The following is a 15,788-nucleotide window of genomic DNA, read 5'->3' as shown; positions in this document are numbered from 1 at the left end:
TTGTTCAAATGTAGCACACACATTTATGTTGGAGTAGCTGCCATATTGAACATGTACCACAGAGCCTGCAAGTCTGCAGATTTAGAAGTTGAATAAAGAGCTGTCAATTCTTTTGCTATGCATTTCCCTAATCATCTTGTCCTCCTGGCTTGCACAAAATATGCTTTTTGTCTGTTTATTTATCTCACAGGGCAGATGGTGTGGAGAAAGGGCCTTTTTTCGGCCATAGTCGGTGTAGTGTTCTGTGATCATGTGCAGTAGCACCCTTGTGGTCCTAGGTGGACTTCTTACAAAGTTAAGTAATCAGATGGGAGCTATTTGGCTGTGGTAAATAAAGTCTATAACGCAGTGCGTTCAGTTAATTTTTGCATGCTGAAGAATAAAGGTGTGTATTACAGAGCTCCATGTGTGGCGTAGTCATTTGCGTGCACCAGACTGGGGTGGATGCTACAAATCCACATCCTTCAGTCCAGACATGAAGGGGGATCATAAACTCTGCCTCCGTGGAAGGGAACCATCCACCATATTTAGAATCATATTTAGAGATCTCTGTGCTGTAAAGAGAAACCACTGCTACGGCAGCTACATTTTCATCAGTAAACTTTGCAACGAAGTTGCCTTCTGGTCAGAACCTAGTTTCAGGATCTTGTCCAAATTTAATGACTGGGGAGTCATTTTTAAAAGCTTCTATTCATTGTTTCTTGGAAGCTACTGCAACAACAATCCTGTAAAAACCCCTGAAGTATGTGATTTTGGAAAGACGTGAGTTCCATTTGGGCTCTTATCATACCAGGTGCACCGGATCATTGTGACCTCTGCTGAACCAAGACCAAGAACTAGGCATGGCTTGGAGGAACATGACCAGTGGGAAGTTTGTCATTAAGAGAATGGGGACTAGCAGAGCTGTTCTAAGGCTGGATAGGGCAGGTGACTATGTCTGCTCAAAAGTCACTTTTGCTTTATTGTCATTTGATAGAAACGTTCAGTTCCCTCATCCTATATTGTATGCCAACTAAAGATTTAAAAGGCCTGAATCCCCGAAAAATTTAGATGGGATGAACAAAACCGAAATCGTTAATTTCTGCAGATGTCACATGGCTTTTGTTAATAATAAAATTAAATATTTGACACAATTAAGCACGCTTACATGTTTTCCGTGTGATTTTCAAAATGATATGTAAAATCTTTGTATAAACATAAAAATATAAATGGCATGGTGACCTGCGCTGCACGACCTATTAACACCATGGTTAAAACATCCTCCATACATAACGACAGTGCCCAACTGTATGCGTAGGACTCGAAATCTTATATCCTAATATTCGGATTATTAGATTCTTATATTTTTAGGTCAAACCTAGCGTTACAGCACATGAGCTGCTTGCTCTGCAGCACAAAAGGAGGTGGCATTTCAGCCGTCATCAGCCAGGCTTGCTTGAATCCAGTGGCAATGTGAGCAAGGGACTCACGTCTGAGCATACCCTGCCAACTTATGGCGCACAAAGCGGAAGAAAAGGGGGTGCTGATGGACGGAGCATCTGAACCAATCAAACACTCACACCCAGTCAACAGATCTGGGTTTAATCCATCACCGTTCTTTAGCCCACTCTGCCACCCCAGTTCAGACATGGCCATATGCAAATCAGTCTGACCCTGTGCCTCATGGTAACAGTCCAACCCGAACTGCCAAGCCATGCCTTCCCTGGACCGGAAACAAGCTTCCTAGGACCGGTTTCTGGCATTTCAGACGTCTTCAGCCAGGCTTGCTTGAATCCAGTGACAAAGTGAGCAAGGGGCTCATGTCTGGGCATACCCTGCCAACTTATGGTGAACAAAGCAGTACAAAAGGGGGTGGTGATGGACGGAGCATCTGAACCAATCAAACACTCACACCCAGTCAACAGATCTGGGTTTAATCCATCACCGTTCTTTAGCCCACTCTGCCACCCCAGTTCAAACATGGCCATATGCAAATCAGTCTGACCCTGTGCCTCATGGGAACAGTCCAACCCGAACTGCCAAGCCATGCCTTTCCTGGACTGGAAACAAGCTTCCTAAGACCGGTTTCTGGCATTTCAGACGTCTTCAGCCAGGCTTGCTTGAATCCAGTGGAAAAGTGAGCAAGGGACTCATGTCTGAGCATACCCTGCCAACTTATGGTGAACAAAGCGGTACAAAAGGGGGTGGTGATGGACGGAGCATCTGAACCAATCAAACACTCACACCCAGTCAACAGATCTGGGTTTAATCCATCACCGTTCTTTAGCCCACTCTGCCACCCCAGTTCAGACATGGCCATATGCAAATCAGTCTGACCCTGTGCCTCATGGGAACAGTCCAGTCCGAACTGCCAAGCCATGCCTTCCCTGGACCGGAAACAAGGTTCCTAGGACCGGTTTCTGGCATTTCAGCCGTCTTTAGCTCGGCTTGCTTGAATCCAGCCCCTTTTGTACCGCTTGCTCTGCAGGCATGCAGTAGTCCAGTATGGGGAGACAAGCTTCCCTAGCTCTTCGCCCATATTTTTCATTGACTTCTGTGTTTGTCCATGCTAAATTCTGTCTTCTGATTGATAATGAGGCTTGTTAGTCCCGCCTTATTATGCCATGTTGTTATTTGTATCCTTCCGAGGCTACTGGCCCATTTACTTCGATGGTTACATTGTACCTTATGAAGCACTTTTTTTTCCCACTCCCCCGCCCGCATACCATTGCCTTTGCCTTCTCACACCCCTGTCCCCCCAACCCCCACTCCTGTTGTCCGTGCCTTCTCGCCCCCCCTACCCGCACTCCCGATTGCAATGCAATGGGTCTCGCGTAAATGCAAGTCTAATTGCATTGCAAATAGTTATTACCTACCCATTAGTGACAACTTGAAAAAGAAACCAAAAGCCGCAGAAACAGAAAACGAAAGTGTAGCGGTAGGAAGGCCCGTGACTGGAAGGGAGGGGCCTGGCTGAACAGGGGCCGCCGTCGCTGCTTATCCACAGGAGGCAGTGACGGGAGCCCGGGCCTGCTGAACACAACACCAGTGCAGGTGCTCAGCTACTAGTAGGTCACTTGTTCCTGCGGGTGCGGCGCAGCCCCTCTGTAACGGCGTTTTATCTCTCTTGTTTTGTTGGGAGTTTGTTTTGGCGGAGCCCGGGATTTACCTAGAGAAGGGGTCAGCCTTCGGTTCCGGCTTACAAGACCGATGTTTTGTATAAACTACTATCTAGGCATCATTTATAACTTTATTTTCCCCTAGTCCGATTAGTAGGATTATAATAATAAATAATAAGAAGTAAAGGATTGAGGCGATTGTGCTGCATAGCTAAACACATATAATGTTCCAAAGACGAGACCGATTGCATTGCAAATGCTTGTTTATTAAGATGACACTTCGCATTTTTCAAAGGCATTCCCCATGAAGTAAAAGACGCTGGAATATTGCACTATTTTGTGACCTCTGCCTTTTTTTTGCAGAAAATAAACAATAAGAATGTTTCTGATAGTCTTGAGTAATTGTGACTGCGTATTAACTTAATAAGAACGCTCTCCAGAGAGAGCATTTAGCGGCCAGATAAGGCACCACTTGACTTTTTCTATTAGTCTCGCAATGGCAGGATAGCGCCCGCTGATTTCAAAGCCTTCTCCCCTGGAACATTCTCCGAGAAGCGGCGGCACACGTGAATAATCATAGCAGCACTAGTGTCCCACTGGACTCTCACAGCAGTCAGCACAGAGCATATTCCGGAAGGGGGGACCCAGGGAGAGCCAGGCGCGAGCTGGTCTCTCCCTGGGCGTGTTCGCGCGAGAATCAGTTAAGCAGGTGGGGTTGATTGGGGGGAGGTATTAAAGGGAAGTCAGGCTGGCGGTTGGGCACGGCGTTAGAGGGAGGCAAGGGAAGGGAGGTTCTTTTTGCCCCGCCCGCTTACTGTTCTCCATCAGGGGGGTCATGGAGGAGGCGGCGGAGGTCGGGCGGGCTGTCCGGGCGCTTTACGACGCCGGGTGCTAGGACCTCAGGTTGCTTGGGAGTGCCGGCGGTAGGCGTGGGTTGGTTCGGCCGGCCCCTTTCTCCCCCCCCCCCCCCCCCCCCTCTCGCAAGGCTGCTGAGGGCGGGCCGCGGGCGGCGGCTGCTGGTGTCGCTTGACATGGACGACGAAGGCGGCGGAGGGGCCGCCATGCCGGCGGCTTTCCAGATGCCGGCCCAGGTTCCTGCGGACTCGAGGACCCCGCCGGCGACCCGGGCGCCTGCCAGCAGGTAGGCCTTTGCCTTTGTGAGTTGCTGAATTGTGTGGGGCGCCCGGGGGGTGGGCGGGGTCGCTCCGTGGGCCGGCAGGCCCCGCGTATGTTTGGGTCCCCTCCTGTCGGGACCAGGAAGTCTCCTGTTGTTGCTGGGGGCCCGGCGAGGGTGGAATTTTCGGCCCTACGTGCCTCACCGGGACACATGTTCATGCTCCTCTCGCCGGGGGCCCCTCACCCTTCAGTGCCTGGTTTGTCAGGCGGGGCTTCGCCCCATTTGGGTGATTGGGCAGCGCTTCCCGCCGCCTCGCTCCACCCCTGTGCTTGGGCCAAGCCCTCCTTCATTTTACCCCAGCAATTTGGCCCAGGGCTGCCCAGAATTGCCCCCACCCCCTTTTTTTGCTGTACTTCTCTTCCCCCCCCCCCCCCCTCGGCCCCCCCCTGGCTCATGGTTTCTGGTTCCGCTGCCCCCCCCCCCTTGTTTCCCTCCAGCCTCTGGCCATAGTGGGCGTTCCCTGTCACCAGCCCGGTGTTGTTCCCGGCTCGCCGCGCGATGCCTGCCGCCCCCCGGGGTGGGTTCGGCGCCCGGGTTGGGTGGTGCCCCTGGGTTGGCGCCGGTTGCTGGGTCCTCTTGGGGTGTTTCCCTTGCCTCTGTGGGGGGGAGGTAGTTTTTGCGGATTTTTCGGTCTGGTTTGAGCGGCCGCAGTTTTCGAGCTGTTCCTCCGGCTGAGCGGCTGAGGACTGTTTCTTCGGGCTTGGGAGCTGTCCCTACGGCTGTTTCCAGTGGTGGGATCACGGGAGAGGGATCTGGAGCGGATCTCTCTTCTGGAAGTTTTCTGCGCGCGCGGAGCTTTCATGATGTTGACTGGCAGTTTTCTGATGGGGGAATTGTTGATGGGGCGCTGCCAAGTGGCAGGGCAAAAGTTTTCATTTTTCTGGGAAGATTTCTATTTGGATGTACAAGATGATGAATTGGTAGGTGGGGAGTTTTCGGGGTAAGGTAATTGGGCTTTTGGCAGCACGGGCCCAGAGGGGTGGGCTGGGGCAACCCCCTGTTTCTTGTATTTTTGCAGGAGTCATGTGGGACCACGCGGCGGTAAGTGACACAGGGGGAGTGGGCTAGCTAACTGGATGGTTCAGCGGAAGTCGGCACAGTTGCCGGGAGGTAAAGATGGTCCGTGTGGAACCCTAGGGAGAGTCTCCCTGTTACGAGTACCACATCGTTTTGGTACAGGGGATGGGGTTCTTGGTGAGCGAGTCGCTCTGGCAACGGGGCTTGAGCGGCCTGTGAGTTTTTGACGGTTTCTGATGTGCAATCTACAAGGGATGTTTCTACAGTTGGGGATGGGGTGGCTATAAAAAAAAAAAAAAAAAAAAAAAAAAAAAAAAAAAACTTGTCACGCAGCAAGGGAGAGTCTCCCTGTTAAGAGTATAAGATTAATTGGTGCGGGGGATGGGATTGTTGGTGAGCGAGTCGCTCTGACACTGCGGCTTGAGCGGCCGTGGTTTCGAATGTTTCTACTATGCAACCTACGGGGGAAGATTTTCTACAGTTTGGGGATGGCGTGGCTGTTCCAAACATGGTTACGGAGGATAGTATCCTGCCAAAACGATTGCCACGAGTGTGTGCAGTGTGGGGGGGGGGCGGCATGCTCTCACACAGTGTTTTCACGGACTGCGGGTTGCAGGACGGGGGAGGGGTTCAGGGGGTAGGTGACAACCTCCGCACTTTGCACATGAGGGCTCCTACTCCTAGTGAGCAGCACATTCTGATTCTGCGGTTGGTGGACTATCCTGACTTTGAGGCTGCTGCGATTTTGTTCTGGGTTTTTTCAGGGTTGGGTTTCGGTTTGGTTATCAGGGTCTCCGGGTGGGGTGGTGGTCTGACAATCTGCGGTCGGTGAGGGAGTGCTCTCAGGTTTGTGCAGCAGAAGTTGGTTGCTGAGGGATCGGTTTGCAGGTCCTTTTTCTGAGTTGTCCTCTCTCTGATTGGATCGTCTCTCCACTGGGGGGCGGTCCCCAAAAGGTGATGGGGGAGTTTTCACCTCCTCCATCGTCGGTCTTGGCCTGGAGGGTGCATCCGTCACCGAATTCATTGACCCAGCTGCCTCAACCGTGCCCTATGCTTCAGGGGATGACGCCTTACGTCTCGTTCGCAGGGCAGGCGTTGGGGTTTTTTTTTTTTGCTGGCAAAGAGTGACATCAGTCGGCTTTCCGGCTCCTTCCTATCCCTCAGTGGTTTTTGTTGGGTCTCTTTGGTATGCATTTTGGGGGATGTTTTTATGTTCATAAAGTATTACCCATGGGCTGCTCGGTGTCATGTTCCCTCTTTGAGACCCTCAGTACCCTTCTGCAGTGGCGCTTCAATTTTTGTCAGCGGCTGCTTCTTGGTCTGCCATTACCTTGATTAATTTCTTTTACAAGGGGGGGTGGGGGGTCAGTCCGGGCAGTATCAGGCGGCTTTGGTAATCTTTCGGCTATGACCGGGGTTTGGGCTTTCCTCTGGCGCCGGTTACGGCTGAAGGTCCCTGTACATCTCTGAATTTCTTCGGGATTGCGATTGATACCGCGACTATGCTGCTGCGCTTGCCTGCTGCTACCGTGCGGGAGATGGCTGATTTCATACGCTTGGTGTTGGGAGTCCACAAAGTGGGCGGCGGAACGTACGGAAACTTTTGGGGTGCCTCAATTTTGCTTGTTGGGTCGTTCGGGCGGGTAGGACGTTTTTTGTCGACATCTGGGCCTCTCGATGTCAGGCGCCGGCATTCCTCTTCATTCGTGTGCGCCTTACAACTGCTGTCCGTGCTGATTTGACTATCTGGTTGCGTTTCCTGCAAGATGTCAGTGGCGTGTCCTTGTTTTTTGCGGATGAGGACATGGTGTGGCAGGTGGCGGCTTTTTCACGGATGCATAAGGAGCTCATGGCTTCGGCATATTGGGAAGGTCGTTGGTGCGCGGCTGGCTGGCCAGTGCGCGGGAAAGGATACGGTCGCAGCATTGCGTTTTTTGGAACTCTTCCCGTTGTGGGTTGCTCTGTGTATCTGGGGGGGGGGGGGGGGGGATTCAGATTCGCGCCGTATTGTTTCATGTGGCCAATATAGCGGTAGTTGCCCTTGTTCACCAACAAAGAGCCCGCGATTTGCGTGTGCTACAGCTCCTGTGCGGCTTCGTGTTGCGGTGTTTCTCAACTGCATATTGCCTTGGAGCTCGGCATGCTCCGGGAGCCATTAGTTGTGTCGCTGATTCTTTATCTCGCTTGCAAGGGTCCGTATTCCGCGAGTGGGCTCCCGGGGCGGATCTGGCACTAACGGCAATTCCACGGTACGTATGGGACTTTGGGAATTGAGGGTCCGCCATTTTGGTAGCACATTCCGTAGCTGCCTCTGCACGGCGGATTTCTTTGAAGGCCTGGCCTGAGTTTTTTGCAGTTTGGTGGGGATGGCAGGTACGGTCAGGGCTGGGTTAGCTGATGCACAATTTTTATTGCGGTTTGTTTTACGTTTAGCGACCTAAGGCCTTTCCCTCACGATGATTTCGGTTGGCAGGGGTGTCTTTTATGGTCAGCTTTGGTGGGGGAGGGTTTTCGGTTGGGGGGGGGGTATTGTTTCGTACAGTTCTGAAAGGGTGGGTAGGCTCCGGGCTGGTGGTTGGAAGCTACGGCGGCCGGTGCCCCTTTGTTGATTCATTTGCTTTTATCGCACTGGGAGGTGTGCTGCTATGATACTTTGGAGTGCCACAGAAATTTCGTTTGTGCTTTGTGTGGGTATTCTTCAGGGCATTTCGGGCCTCTGATCTGCTGGGTTTGAGGGGTTGAGTGGGGGAGGGTCCACGGCGAGGTGGTGGGGGGACCATGTCTGGGTACGCCTGTGGCCGAGTATGTCCCACACTGATCAGATGGGGAGGGGTAGGTGGGGTGTTTCTGGGTAGCAGCGGTGTGTATGCATGCTGCCCTGTGGGGGACTGGGAGGTTTTTGTGTCTTCTCCTCGCCATATCTCCGGGGACAAAGTTTTTGTCATACTGATGGCGGTCCCATCCTTGTTTCTCAGTGTTAGCTGTCCTCCGCAAGGTTTTGTTGGAGAAAGTAGTCCGCCTTTGCTTTGCCGGACCTCTCTTTTTCCCCTAGGTCTTTGGCCCCAGTCGCTGGATAAATAAAGGGGTGTGGATCCTGGGCGCTCTTTTGTTAAACTGGCTGCTATAGTCGCTGCGCGTCAGCTTTGTGGGAGATCTCTTGGTTTCAGCAGTCTGACACTTGAAGTCTCCTGGCATGGCGCAGGGGGCATGCGTTTGGGCGGTATTTTCCTGCTTTGGCTTCTATGGTTTCACAGGGTTGGGGGGGGCCCTTCGGGTCTACTGGTGCTGCATGTTGGTGAATTTGACTTAGTTTCTCTATCAGGTTTGACCTTGCTAAAGTTCATGTATCATGATCTCGTAGTCCTCAAGAGCACATGGGTGAGCACCATGGTGATATGGACGGAGTTCGTGCCTCGATTGCGATGGACTGGGGCAAGGAGCTATTCCGCCATGGAGAAGGCAGGACGCAATGTGAAGAGAACAATACGACGTTTTGTCATCATTTATGTATATACAGTTGGCTCATCATAATGGGAATATTTCAGGGAAGTATGTATTCTGTGTGGACGGGGTCCATCTATCTGCATTAGGCAGTTCTTTTTTCCTTCTGGAGCTTAGAGATTTACTTGCCACAGTTCTTCAGGTGCAGTTGTGGGGTGCTCCTTCCCTTCCTTCTTTGGGTGGGGCAGGAAAACGCTAAAGGTTTTCCTGGGTGGCGGTTTTGGCTAGTGGGGTGGGCAGCCTGGAGCGGGTTGGCCATCCTGAAGGGTAGCTCGTTGGGTAATCCTGGGGGTATTAGTCAAGAGTTAGTTTCGGGTTCTGTTAGGTAGGGAGTTTAGGCATAATGTGTAGATTGGAATTTTATGATATAAATAAATAATGAATGTGTTCAAGAAATGTATTATGCACCTGTCTTAAAATAAAGTGGCCTTTCTTGCTCCTTGAAGAAGTGTGGACAGTGATTTCTTGCGCGAGGGGGGACCCAGGGAGAGCCAGGCGCGAGCTGGTCTCTCCCTGGGCGTGTTCGCGCGAGAATCAGTTAAGCAGGTGGGGTTGATTGGGGGGAGGTATTAAAGGGAAGTCAGGCTGGCGGTTGGGCACGGCGTTAGAGGGAGGCAAGGGAAGGGAGGTTCTTTTTGCCCCACCCTCCCTCCCTTTATTCCTTAGTTAGGTTTTTACTTGACGGTGCTCTAGGCGCTGCTCTGGTCTTCGGGCCTTGCCACTTTTAGGACAGGTGTCTTTGTTCTTTTAGGAGGCGGTTTTGGCTAGTGGGGTGGGCAGCCTGGAGCGGGTTGGCCATCCTGAAGGGTAGCTCGTTGGGTAATCCTGGGGGTATTAGTCAAGAGTTAGTTTCGGGTTCTGTTAGGTAGGGAGTTTAGGCATAATGTGTAGATTGGAATTTTATGATATAAATAAATAATGAATGTGTTCAAGAAATGTATTATGCACCTGTCTTAAAATAAAGTGGCCTTTCTTGCTCCTTGAAGAAGTGTGGACAGTGATTTCTTGCGCGAGCAGTCGGGCCTGGAATAATGCCACTCAGCGGCACGCGACAATTCATAACACAACTCCGCGGCTGCCAACACGAGGGAGGCCGCAAGAGCCGTTTTCGATTGGCTCTGCTGCCAAACAAAATAAGTCTTACTTTACAATTTCTGCGGAAGGAAAACACAGGATATGAAAGTGAATCCTCTTTCGCCCCATGCGAAGCTAATCCCTTGTCTGGTGGAGGAGTGTTGCAGACTTCCAATCAGTTTGCGACCTTACATCGCGTTCAGTCATGCCTATTACGGTTATGTAAAATGGTGGCTTGAAGAAGTCGTAGCTACCTGGGCTGGTAAGCACAATAATGTTACTGTGAATGTGTATGCGCACAAAGAGAGCGAGAACAACCGCATGAATAATGAACGGCGCTTAATAAATCTAAATATCAGCCTGTTCTTAGTCGACCTATAATATAAGTCGTTTTTCATTGAAAGAAAATTATTACTGTGAGCCCTGCTTTTAGGTCCATGTATTCTAAACAATAGAAAGATGGTGAAAGCTCACCTCAAAAACTGGCCGGCGCTTTCATTTATATTTCACAAACCGTCTTTAGAGCAACAAAGAGATGTAGAGGAACAGGGGAAGTATTTGTAAGATATTGGGTTAGTGAGTGAGGGGGTTAAAAATCCTACTCAATCCTTAATCCCAATCCTTGTCAGGGTGAAGTCACAGGCAAACTCCATGTGCTCCACCTCCTGGTAGGTTGGCACAGAGCAATCATGCTCATCTTAGAGGCACTGAGCAAAGCATTTATGCAGCAAATAAAACAGTAATCAAGAAAAAAACAACACAACCCACACCAATTTAGAAAAATAGAGCAAAATGTAATAATAATTTAAAACTAAAACAACAATAATCCAATCAGTAGAACTAGGGATATACAATTTTAAAGATTTAACCCCTTGCATGCTGGTGACGAACCCCAGCCGTCACGCTCCGCGGTGCTCGTGTGGGGATGACGGCTGGGCTTCGTCACCGCCCCGCCCTGTTCGTTTGTTTACCGCACAGCGGCGGAAACGGGCCAGCATCGAAAGGGTTAAGTGAAAATATCGGCAAAAGGCTCCAAGAACAATCTGTGGTGGTCTGGTCTTGCAAAACCGGGACAATGTCACAAGTTCAAGCCGACTATGATAGAGCATGGGTTGGCTACAGGGACCCAGTTATGCCCACTGAATTAAATTCCTCAAATCCTGATTGCGGAGCGTTGCGTTATCCCGCGTTGAGGATGCGTTGTACAGTGGTGGTTCCAAGTAGCTGCGAGACAGCGTTGCGCGGTCCTGTGTCATCATCGAGGATGCCTTCGACGAGGTGTTAGTGAAGTAAAGTCCTCCATCAAAGATGCGCTGTGCACCGACTGTTCCAAAGAAGTTGCGGGGTTCGCGATGTGGAGAGTTGTGTCATTACTTCTCACTCAGGCAGAAGGCTAGCCGGCCAGAACAGCATAGCAGCAGAGAGGCAGTACTTCTTGTAGCAAAGCAGCACAACAGTCCCTCTTCTGACTCTTCCACAAATCCAAATGTGTACTGAAGTCCCAGGGTCCATTATTTATACCTTCTCATGGTCCATAATTTATACTTGGTGCTCACTTTGAAGCAGGAGAAGGTTCTGGAGGTTTCCACCCCCTGAGGTGTCAGGCATCCTCTGCCTACCCTGCCCAGGCCCTGGCTTGTCTAGAGAGACAAAAGACTAGTGGCAAACCCTTTGTGAGTGTGTTCAGGAACATTTGTGACGTGCAAGTGTGGTAGTGATGACTCCTCCCCGTTAAGTCAGAGTGGCCCATCCTGCCAACACCTGGCCTCCCTTTGACTTACTGTCTGGGAGCTATACACAAAGACCAACTGCCAGCTACACCTAGTGGAAATGCTGCAGGCACTAATGTTTAGGGCGAGGAAATACCAACTTTCTAAAAGTGAGATTTTCAGAATTGTGACTCAAAATCTGACTTTACCATTAAAGACTGCTTCACATTACAACTCTTTAGACCTCAAACTCGACCTGTCAACCTGCTCCCAATTGAAAGTTATCACTCATTAAATGTAATAAGGAAACCCAATGTTATCTAATAGGAGAGGTTGGCCTTGCAGTAGAGAAACACTCATTTAGGTTTTTCACTACCAGGACATGTACAACTTAAAAGTCCATGTCCAAGGTTTTAAATACACTGCACCCTGACTTCTGAGCCGTTCAGGGCCTTCTCCAGGGGTGACAAATGTATTAAAAAGGAAGGTTTAGGGCTTTCAAAAGGTTTGTCAGGCCAGAATGGCAGTTTAAAACTGCACACACAGGCTGCAATGGCAGTCTTAGATATGTTTTAAAGGGCTACTTAAGTGGGTTGCACAATACGTGCTGCAGGTCCACTAGTAGCATTTATTTTACAGGCCCTGGGTACATGGGGTACTACTTCACTAGGGATTTACAAGTAAACTAAATGTGCCACCTGGGTACACATCAATTCTACCATGTTTAGGGGAGAGAGTACACACACTTTAGCACAGGTTATCAGAGTCCTAAGGCCAACAGAAACGAGATCAGCAAAAATAGGAGGGATGAAGACAATGTTAGGCGGAAGACCATCCTAAGGCTCACTTGTTTAACAGTGTTGATTATCATTTGTTACATAAGTTCATTGTGCTTGGTCACATATGTTTTCACAAATGGAAATCAGTGATTTTGCAGAAATTACACAATTTCCAGTGAAATGGCATATCTGGCATTAGAACTTGAATCCATGAATTTCAGAGTTGTTAGTTCAGCAAATTGGCCACATCCCCTCCCTGGTGGGACTATCCTAAGCCACTTACCTGGACCCCAGATGATTACAGTGGGGCGGCGACCCTAGTTCCTGAATCCTCCTGAAGCTTGCCCTCGGTTTACAGGAGTAGACACTGCTCCGGTGGCAAATCCCATGGGGAAGGGGGTTGGAATGGAAAGAGCGTGGAAAGTCAAAGATGCTGTGGTTCATCTACTCATCAGCAACACTGCAGCAGGCATTCACACCAGTCTGAATAATGATACTGGCAGATATGGTACCTATAAACTAACAAATAATAAGGCTTTAGTCTAGTATTAACTCTGTCTCTTAAGGTATCACCTCATGAAAGCTTTTCAAATCTCAACTAACCTTATGTTTTGGTGCTGTTTTGTTGTTTTTATTAACATTTTTGAAACTGTAGTGAGTATGATTTCAGCATCAAACCCACAAGCACATTTTTTTATGGGGTTAGCTTCACCCAAGTCCTCTCTGTCAGAACCCTGCCAACAGTATGTACGCTGTAAAAAAACACTTGTTACCTTTGTCTGCAGCGCAATGTTGCTCCTGAGCTCATCGCGTAGTAAAGTCTGTTAATGTGTCTCTCCTTTTCTTGTTGGTCTCTTTTCCATCCCGGTGTGAGAGTAATGCAGGATGCTCTTTGTGGTGCGGTCGAAGTGGGAGAATCAAGGAAGCTGGCAAGACTGAGTCCTGGAAGCCAGAAAACAAGTAAGTGGCAGGCAAAGAGACTAAGCGAAGGGGAGGAGTGCGGGTGTACTTTAAATAAGACTGCTTTAGAATGTTCATAAAGGTCACATTCTAATTGTTTGTAACACAGAACAGGTGCAGATCATTAACTTGATGAGGCTGTCTTCAAGAAGGTGTTTGAGAATATTCGCATGGGTCACATTCTAAATGCCTATAGCAAAGAACAGGTGCAGAGGATTGATTTGATGAGGGCTGTCTTCCGGAAGGTTCATGTTGAGTTCAACAATGGCGGTTGCTTGATGCTTGTTCTGGTGGATTTTCTGGGTGTTTCCTTGGCGCCTGAAACCTGACCCTGCATATGCATGGTAAACCATTTGTTAAAGTTATTAAGCCTTTTCAGACAAACTAGGGAACACCAGCTGCAGCTAGCCCTTAACAACAACATGTACTATTGCTAAAAGTCAGGGTACAAGACATTTGTTCATTCATAAGTGCTGAGAGGAACGATATGGGTCATGCCGGTTGTTAGACCTGGCCCTTTTGACAGGTTTATCCCCAAACCCTTTTTCCTCCTATTTTTCTAACCCTGTTTTTGTTGGCTAAAGAATTCTGGGCCCTTTCCCACTGCTGATCAGTGCTAAAGTGCATATGCTCTCTGTATAAATTGTGATATGATTGGTTATCCATGATTGGCATATTTGATTCACTGGTAAGTCCCTAGTAAAGTGCACAGTGTGTTGCAGGGCCTGTAAATCAAATGCTACTAGTGAACTTGCACAGGACCAACGCCCACTATCTTGAGTCCAATGAATGTTACTGACATTGAAATCTTGGAGCTAATTTAACTGCTTTGAAAATTTCTAAAATAAATCATCTAGGGTCCGCCTCTTTTACCGGACTTCCACAAAGGGTCTTTGTTGTATGCAATATTCTGCATCCTGAAGATGGTCTGACGGACAAACGCCACAAAAGACCGAAACGTCGACTCCATCATCTATTTCCCAAAATTTTCATTGTATTTAAGTAACTGTTACCTATATCCCCAGTTATGTTACTTATTTAATTAATTATTTTGGAATAGATGTATACACTCATGATTTGCAGGATAATTTATACACCCTCTTTCATGATGTTTTGCTGGATTGATTTCTCTTGATTGAACCCTCTTGAATTTCATCTATATAAAGACCGTTGTATTTTTTTCAAAAAATATATTCCCGTGTTCTTTCTGTTTTTACATTCGTTGAATATTTAAACCTTCCTAATTTTGATGTATGCATTGATTTTTCAAATGCTCAGGATCTCATTGGACTGAACCATTAAGCCATTTGATGTATAATACACATTAAGTTATATTTCTTGATTACAAACCCTTGTAGGCACCTCTACTTACCACTGACTTAACTGCCCAAGCCTCCAAGGGTATATTGGGGTTTTCCACGTCCTTATCCTACTAGTGGGCTTGCAGCACTGACTGTGTCACCCACATGAGTGGGCCTGTAAATGTATCTCAGACCTAACACCCTAGTGTCAGCACAAGTAGTTGCGTACTGCCATTTTGTCCTGGCAAGTGCACCCACTTGCCAGGCCCAAACCTTCCCTTTCCTTACATGTAAGGCACCCCTAAGGTAGGCCCAAGGAACCCCCATGGGCAGGGTCCAGTGTATGTGGAAGATAGGACATGTGCTAGTGTGTGTGACATGTCAGTGTGTAGTGAAATACTGGGTGATCTGTTTTTCACTGTTGAAAGGCTATCTGTCCCACAGGCTTAACATTGGAGTTGCATTGTAACATGTTTACATGTGTAACTTACAATAGGGACAAGATAGGAAAATTAAGTTTAGACTCTCTGAACTCAGAAATTATTAACGCACCTTCTGGTAAAGGTGGTTTTTAAATCCTGTGTCCGAAAATGCCACTTTTGGAAAGTGGGCATTTTCATACTTCACCATTCTGTGTGCCTCTGGCTGTTTGTGTATTCAGAGTCTGGTGTGTGAGTGACAGGAGCTGAAATGTGCATTCACTCTAGACAGTCACTGGGGGGTTGAGGTGTGCCCTGTCTTGCCTGGGTGACTCATCGCATGCCTGAATAGACCTGGTCTGCATTTAGAGTAGTGGGAGGAGTTGTAATTACACCTGAATAGGCTGTGTCTCCTTTTATACAATGCTGTCCCACTCCCCTGGTCATGCTGCACCAGTGAAGGCAGAACTGGTTTGGACTGGGTTCAGAGACCCCTGCACCAAGAGAACAAAGACATTTTGGGGTATAAGTATTACACCTAAAACCCCTGAACTTTAGACTACTTCCAGAATCAAGAGGAACTTTGGCCTAGGAGAAGAGCGGAAGAAACTGGAGGAGGAGTACTGCCCCTTTGCTGTGTGCTGTCTGCGGTTGGCCAGCAGTAGCTGATCATGCCATGGAAAGGACAAGTACTTTGCTGTGTGCTGTGTCGCCTCTGCTGAGAGGAGTCTCCAAGGGCCTGTGTGTTCTGGC

This window comes from Lissotriton helveticus, chromosome 4_1 (assembly GCF_964261635.1).
Source record: "Lissotriton helveticus chromosome 4_1, aLisHel1.1, whole genome shotgun sequence".
Lineage (NCBI taxonomy): Eukaryota > Metazoa > Chordata > Amphibia > Caudata > Salamandridae > Lissotriton > Lissotriton helveticus.
The sequence above is the reverse complement of the archived record's forward strand: the minus strand, read 5'-3'. Positions refer to the sequence as shown.